Source organism: Lipotes vexillifer, unplaced genomic scaffold, assembly GCF_000442215.2.
Source record: "Lipotes vexillifer unplaced genomic scaffold, Lipotes_vexillifer_v1.1 scaffold500, whole genome shotgun sequence".
Taxonomy (NCBI): Eukaryota; Metazoa; Chordata; class Mammalia; order Artiodactyla; family Lipotidae; genus Lipotes; species Lipotes vexillifer.
This window is the reverse complement of record NW_006778765.1, coordinates 1813932-1822285: the sequence shown is the minus strand read 5'-3', so window position 1 is coordinate 1822285 and position 8354 is coordinate 1813932. Positions and strand designations below refer to the sequence as shown.

Below are 8354 nucleotides of genomic sequence, written 5' to 3'. Positions count from 1 at the left end.
CCCCCCCCTGCCAATGCCGGGGACACAGGTTCAAGCCCTGGCCCGGGAAGATCCCACGTGCCACGGAGCAACTAAGCCCATGCGCCACAACTACTGAGCCTGAGCTCTAGAGCCTACAAGCCACAACTACTGAGCCTGCATGCCACAACTACTGAAGCCCATATGCCTAGAGCCCGTGCTCCGCAACAAGAGAAGCCACCACAATGAGAAGCCTGTGCATTGCAATGAAGAGTAGCCCCCACTCGCTGCAAGGAGAGAACGCCTGCACACAGCAACAAAGACCCAACACAGCCAAAAATAAATAAATTTATTAAAGAAAAAGAAATATTAGAAATACTTGAATTCCTCGTCCTGGATCCGAGGAGTCCTGTATGATTAAGATCTCAATCCCTTAGTCTGCCATTTTGGTGCAACAGACCCAAGTTAAAGGTAAAACAAGTGACAACTGGATCTTTAGTAGATGGTGTAGATCTCACTTCCTTAGAAATTCAGGAGAGTAAATCGGAAACCGAGTCTGGAACTGGGCTGTTGTAGCCAGTTGTTTCCAAACAATTCCCTGTAAGGGGGAAAACTCACCAAGTCAATCCTGAAGACTCGGAAATAGGAAGCTCACCACATATCCAGCAGTTAAGAATTATCAAGAGAATCAGCATATGAATCTATAGATTAGTGGGGAAAAGTAAAAGGTATGAGAAAGAATAAGAAAACAAAACTTCATTCCACTTGTCAGAACAAATACTTAAGGTTTCCCAAAGGGTGAGATATCCACTTCTTAGGAGTCTTGTTCGCTGGCTGTAGGCAGGCGTGGCTGATCAGTCTCTGGTGATCATCTTACTCTAGTGTGATGTACCCATGGTTTTACTCCATCCAATTTCAGAGAGGTATGAGTGGTAAGAACATCATAGGCTTCCTTCCATATCTCTTCAAGCTGCTGCTCAGGTTCTTGTTCTTTCCACACTTTCAGCAGCACCCTGTCTCCGTCTTTGAAGGGATGAAAGGGAGCTTCCAGGCGAGGGGGAGACCTGTGAGACACAAACTCATGCTTGGCGGTTAACAATTGACCAATCTGTTGTACATACTGCTTAATTTATTTATTTGAAGTATAGTTGATTTACCGTGTGTTAATTTCTGTTATATAAAAGTGACTCAGTTATACACATATATACTTTTTTTTTTTTTTTTTAAGCTGCATTGGGTTTTTGCTGCTGTGTGCGGCCTTTCTCTAGTTGCAGCAAGCAGGGGCTACTCTTCGTTGTGGCATGCACGCTTCTCATTGTGGGGGCTTCTCTTGTTGCGGAGCATGGGCTCTAGGCGTGTGGGCTTCAGTAGTTGTGGCTCATGGGCTCTAGAGCACAGGCTCAGTAGTTGTGGTGCATGGGCTTAGTTGCTCCGTGGCACGTGGGATCTTTCCGGACCAGGGCTCAAACCCGTGTCCCCTGCATTGGCAGGCGGATTCTTAACCACGGTGCCACCAGGGAAGCCCTACATTATTTTTTTATAGTCTTTTCCATTATGGTTTATCCCAGGAGATTGGATATAGTTCCTTGTGCTATACAGTAGGACCTTGTTGTTTATCCATTCTTTTTGTTTTTTTAAGATTTTTTTTTTTTGATATGGACCATTTCTTTTTTTAAGTCTTTATTGAATTTGTTACAGTACTGCTTCTGTTTTATGTTTTGGTTTTTGGCCACGAGGCATGTAGGATCTTAGCTCCCTGACCAGGGATCAAACCCACACCCTCTGCATTGAAAGGCAAAGTCTTAACCACTAGACTGCCAGGGAAGTCCCTGTTCATCCATTCTAAATGTAACAGTTGCATCCAGTAACCCCAAACTCCTAGTCCATCCCTCTGCCTCCCCACCTCCCCACCTCTCCCATGGCAACCAAAAGTCTGTTCTCTATGTCTGTGAATCTGTTTGTTTTGTAGATAGGTTCATTTGTGCCCTATTTTAGATTCCACATGTAAGTGATATATATGGTATTTGTCTTTCAGACTTGGTTCACTTAGTATGATAATCTCTAGTTGCATCCATGTTTGCCGCAAATGGCATTATTTCATTCTTTTTATGGCTGAGTAGTATTCCATTTTTTATGTGTACCACATCTTCCTTATCCATTCATCTGTTGAACATTTAGGTTGTTTCCATGTCTTGGCTATTGTGAATAGTCCTGCTGTGAACATAGGGGTGCATGTATCTTTTTGAATTATAGTTTTGTCTGGGTATATGCCCAGGATCGGGATTCCTGGATCATATGGTAGTTCTATGTTTAGTTTTCTGAGGAACCTCCACACTGTTTTCCATAGTGGCTGCACCAACTTGTATTCCCACCAAGAGTGGAATTCCCTTTTCTCTGCACCCTCTCCAGCATTTGTTATTTGTAGACTTTTTAATGATGGGGATTCTGACTGGTGTGAAGTGGTACCTCATTGTAGTTTTGATTTGCATTTCTCTAATAATAAGTGATGGTGAGCATCTTTTCACATGCCTACTGGCCATCTAAATGTTTTCTTTGGAGAAATGTCTATTGTGGTCTTCTGCCTGTTTTTTGATTGGTGTTTTTTTTTTTCTTTTTTTGTTTTTTTTTGTTGTTGTTTGTTTTTTGGCCACACTGTGCAGCTTGCAGGATCTTAGTTCCACAACCAGGGATGAAGCCCGTACCCTCAGCAGTGAAAGTGCAGAGTCCTGACCACTGGACCTCCAGGGAATTCCCTGGGTTGTTTGTTTTTTTGTTGTTGAGTTGTATGAGCTGTTAGTATATTTCAGAGATTAACTCTTGTCTGTCTCATCATTTGCAAATATTTTCTCCCATTCCGTAGGTTGTCTTTTCATTTTTTGAGTGGTTTCCTTTGCTGTGCAAAAGCTTGTAAGTTTCATTAGGTCCCATTTGTTTATTTTTGTTTTGGGAGACTGACCTAAGAAAACATTGGTACGATTTATGTCAGAGAATGTTTTGCCTGTGCTCTCTTCTAGGAGTTTTATGGTGTCATGTCTTACGTTTCAGTCTTTAAGCCATTTTTAGTTTATTTTTGTGCATGGTATGAGGGTGTGTTCTAACTTCATTGATTTACATGCAGCTGTCCAACTTTCCCAGAACCATGAACTGTTTTTCTTTCTTTACTCTTAGGAGCCAAGAATGGTCGCCTGTATATAATTTCTTAAGGGCTCAATCCTCGCCTGCTTCTAGGGGCCGCCCACATATGGAGGAGAGCAATTGGCAAGCCCTTGTTCTATTTTAGATGAGGTTCCTGGCATAGCTTAGCAAAAGTTCTTCACGGTGTGATTCATCTTCTTAGCCTTTCTCATAGATTGGTGTCTCCATGCTGAATGAAGTTTCCATTATATACCTAAAGCTTTATTTACTGTTTGTGTTATTTCTGCTATGAAAGCAGATCCATGGTCACTCTGAATAGTAGAGGGAAGCCTGTACCTAGGAATAATGTCCTTAAGAAGAGCTTTTGTCACTTCTAATACTTTTTCTGTTCTGGCTGGGAAGGCCTCTACTCAACCTTGATCCACATGCAATCTTGTAAATCTTTAGCCAAAATCTCGTTGAAGAGGGTGGGGGAATTTTTAAATCCTTGTGGCATCCCAAGTCTGATGCAGCTCAGAAAATTCAAGTTTGCAACAATACAGAAATATGTCCGAAATCACATACACAGTGGTCAATTAGTTTTACCGTAGTTACTCCATTTTGACTTTCAAATGCACTCCCCTCCTCAGTGTCAAAGCAGATGTACAATGTGTGTCTGAAAGGCCACAAAACAGGCCTTTTTTAAAAGTTAAACCATGTATAAGCCAGTGACTTACCCACACCTCAATACATGCAGATTTTTTTCATCATTTTCCCTCTGGTTGCAAATCTTTCAGTAGAAAGCACTGATAATGAAAATAGCTGTCCCTCAATGCCAGGGTGATACAGCTGTTTGACCTGGTTGCAGATCATGTCCCTCCATGCTAGGCCTCCTTTATATTTGCCTAGTTAATCCACACTGGGGGAAAACTGATCGGGTATCGTGAACAAGCTCAGAGGTATGTCAGTGAGGAAACATTTTATAAGACATACGTTTTATCATTTATACCCAATTGTCACACAAGCATTGTACATGTGCCTTAAGCAGCAGACCCAGCTCAGTGGTATGATATGACATTTATGAGAGACCTGTATTTGTCTGAAGGTCCTTCGCATAAATCTTGAAGATGAAGCACTTCTGCAAAAGCATCAGAGTACAATAACTGTCTATAAATGACAGAAGAACTTAAAGGATGCGGTTAAACATCTGATTACAATGTAATCGATAAGGAAACTTGGTTACAATAACCAGAATTACAACTGATTACATTTGATTTAACGTACTAAATCTTTTTTTTTTTAATTAATTTTATTATTTTTGTTGTGTTGGGTCTTCGTTTCTGTGCGAGGGCTTTCTCTAGTTGTGGCAAGCGGGGGGCCACTCTTCATCGCGGCGCGTGGGCCTCTCACTGTCGCGGCCTCTCCCGTTAAGGAGCACAGGCTCCAGACGCGCAGGCTCAGTAGTTGTGGCTCACTGGCCCAGTTGCTCCGCGGCATGTGGGATCCTCCCGGACTGGGGCACGAACCCGTGTCCCCTGCACTGGCAGGCAGACTCCCAACCACTGCGCCACCAGGGAAGCCCCTAACGTACTAAATCTTAATTAAATGTTTCTCTCTGAGATGCCTCAGGGGCCCTCTGAAGCATCTTAAAGTTAGATGGAGGTCAAAAGAACTTTTAGAAACTGCCAAAAAATGCTATTTACTTAACCAAAGTGAAAAGATTTTAAAGGTGAATACAGATCACTTAAAGGCAAAGGAACTCACAAGCTGTTATCAAAAGCAGTATTTCAAGAAAACTTTAGAGGAAGAAACCAAATCCAGTCTTGTCCCAGCCCACTCCCAACAAAATTCATTTACCCAACTAAATTTCCTTTTCCTTTTCTGCACCTTCTACAACTTTCTGTAAACATTTTGCCCCTTTTCCATTCAAAATCAACCAGCTCTAGGGCAAAAATCACTTTTTTCCTTAGGAAAATGCAGTGCCATTCTACTTTCCTTAAGCAACCATGAATTGTCTTCAGCACTCTGTAGATTTAAAAACATAAATACCAATAATTTCTAAAGACATGTGCTTTCTTTTTTTTAATATTCATTCACTCATTCATTCATTCATTTATGGCTGCGTCAGGTCTTAGTTGTGGCAAGCGTGCTCTTCTTTGCGGCATGCGGGGCTTCTCTCTAGTTGTGGCACGCGGGCTCCAGAGCGTGTGGGCTTAGTTGGTTGCCCCACAGCATGTGGGATCTTAGTTCCCCAACCAGGGATCAAACCTACATCTCCTGCATTGGAAGGTAGACTCTTAACCACTGGACCACCAGGGAAGTCCCAGACATGTGCTTTCTTATACAGAATCACAGGGTGGCACCAAATACCTTTAGTTCCTACATACCTTTAGTTTCTCTGCAAAGGGAAGCCAGTATTCAGTAATTAATGTTTCAGTATCTTATTTTACTTGGAAATGGCCTACCTATTCAATAAACTTCCATCATTTAACTTAATTTAGCACAACTCTACAATTTTAAGTTACCAAGCATCTGGAGAGATTATTCTTAAGTAGACATTCCTAAAATACTTATTCGTAAAGAGTTTACCTAAAAACTCTTAACCTCGTTTGCTTTACTTAACACTGATGATTCTAAAGACATGTCTATATTAATTAAACCAACAAGCTTAAGCTACCTTCAGTAACAGATATCAATTCAGTACTGAATATTTCCCAGATCTTGTAGTCCAAAATTTATATTGGCCAATTTTTTAGACATTTAGATTTAACTTGTAAGCTCTTACTTTTAAGTCAAACAGAGCTCATTTACAAGGTAGCTTCTACATAAAGACAGAACCAGAGATCTCACAGTTTTTCCACTTGAGTTTAATAAGGCCTTCTTTCCCTTGCCCTTTTTCTTCAGTCTCAGGAACTAGAGATGGTCTAGATAACGTGTTCCTGAGGACCTAGGCACAGGGGGAAAGAAATACCAATTCCCTTTCATGGGAGCATAGCTGAAGAGCTCCCAGTTTTGTAAAAATACCCTAGGGGGTGTACAGAGATTGAACAGAGCTCTGGTCACCTATAACAAGGCTAGTCCAAAAGGGAAAATCCCAACCAACATTCCTCCATAGGCAAAGCCCCACGCAATAGGGAAGGATACACTGATGTCACACGTGAGCTCTGTTATTCACGAAAGATGTCTCAACCGGTCAGTGCAAGTACTGACACACACACATACAAACAACAAACATCGTCCCACAAACAAAAGATCAGACAAGGTGTAGCCCAAAGATTCCATTTCCACTCCCAGACAGAGAATTCAAAGTGGCCCGCAATGAGCAGGTAGAATTTTCCCACCCTGCGCAAGCCAGAGTGGCTCACCTCAAAACAATACACATAAAAGCACAAACGACAGATAAGCTATGGCCACACAGATAATTAGAGGAGGTGTAGTTTAAAAATTCTGCTTCCACTCCCAGACAAAGGTTTCCAAACAGATTGGCTCAGTTCTTGAAAAAGAACAAAACCAGAGTTGGCTCTTGGAGAGCCCGGAGTGGCTAGCCCAGATGGAGTGGAGAGAGTTCCCAGCCTTCCCATTCCTGTGACAAAACGATTCTAGCTGAAGAATAGAATAATGATTTAGGCTACCACACAAAGGCCACCTCTCCTTACTTTTAAGAATGTACATTGGCCAAACAGAGTTACAATAGAATCTCATTCTTTTTAGTCATAGGATGATAGCTATAGGTTGACCAGTCTGCCAGAATTTTCCCCAGGGGACTATCAGATGGAATCGAAGAAGCACTTCCCATGTTTGATTGAAAGAACACTCATGGTCAGACCAAGAACAAACCAAAATCCTAGCCAGCAACAGAAGCCTCAAACCAAAGAAACCAAAAACCCAAACAGAAACCAAAACCAAATGGGCTTCCAAGTCCCACTTAGCCCGTGACCTCTGCCCAAGTGGCACACCTCTCAAATGGTATTTCCTGGAATGGAGAATCCCCCAAATGGGAACCAAGTTTCCCCCAAACGGACAGGGTCAAAGTGGCCACGGAGTACACGCTGGGGGACTTCCCCAAATGCTAGCTGAGATGTTGTGACGTCCCAAATGCTACTTTTCTGCTTCCCCAAAATAATTCCCTGGAGTAGGCAGTCCAGGGTGGTCCAGGCAGGCGGAAGAGAGGAACATCCTGAAGGGAAAGATGGCCTCTGCAGCTGCTAGGGTGGTCCCTAGCAGGACCACTCTTCCACTGTCTCATCCCACCTCGGAGTTCCAGCTGCCAGGATGGCCGATGGGGTATGACTGGGGCTTAGCCTTCCCAGACAAGGGTCCCAAGGTGATCTGGTCTCTAAAGGAGTTCTTCAGCCCTCCACTCTTGAATGAGGCTGGCATGGAGAAAATCTTGGAGCATCCAATAAGCCAGGGAACCCGCCCCCCGCCCCCCACCCCAGGACTGTCCACAAGTCAGCCCCATGTTGGGCGCCAAATTTGATGCTAAAAACTCAGCCTCCCTGCACCAGTGCCAAATCGAATCTTGGAGACGAGTAGAAGAGAATAGCTTTATTGCTTTGGCAGGCAAAGGGGGAGAGGCTCCTGCGCCAAAACACTATTGCCCAACCAGGGAGGAATTGGTGAGGAGTTTTTATAGCAGTCGTTCAAGGGTGGGGTTGCTGATAAGATTAGGGTGTGTGCAGGATCTGCACTCCTTTAATCTTGTCTCAGGTGGTCTCCTAATCTTTTTTTTTTTTCTTTTTAAAATTTATTTATTTTTGGCTGCACTGGGTCTTCACTGCTGCTCGCGGGCTTTCTTTAGTTGCATCGAGCTGGGGCTACTCTTCGTTGTGGTGCGCAGGCTTCTCATTGCAAGTGGCTTCTCTTGTTGTGGAGCACAGGCTCTAGGCATGTGGGCTTCAGTAGTTGTGGCGCACGGGCTTAGTTGCTCCATGGCATGTGGGATCTTCCCGGACCAGGGCTCAAACCCGTATCCCCTGCATTGGCAGGCGGATTCTTTCTTTGTTTTTTTGTGGGTTTTTTGGCTGCGTTGGGTCTTCGTTGCTGCGAGCAGGCTTTCTCTAGTTGTGGTGAGCAGGGGGGCTACTCTGTTGCAGTGCGCTGGGCTTCTCATTGTGGTGGCTTGTCTTGTGGAGCAAGGGCTCCAGGCACGCAGGCTTCAGTAGTTGTGCATGGGCTTAGTTGCTCCGCGGCATGTGGGATCTTCCCGGACCAGGGATCGAAGTCGTGTTCCCTGCATTGGCGGGTGGATTCTTAACCACTGCGCCACCAGGGAAGTCCCA

The 8354-nt window shown here is 43.8% G+C and overlaps 1 protein-coding gene across 2 annotated transcripts in view; it reads left to right on the top strand.

Moving 5' to 3' along the window:
- NT5DC2 (5'-nucleotidase domain containing 2) overlaps window positions 1–8354 on the top strand; it is a 17900-nt gene that overhangs the window by 4016 nt on the left and 5530 nt on the right. The window lies entirely within an intron of this gene.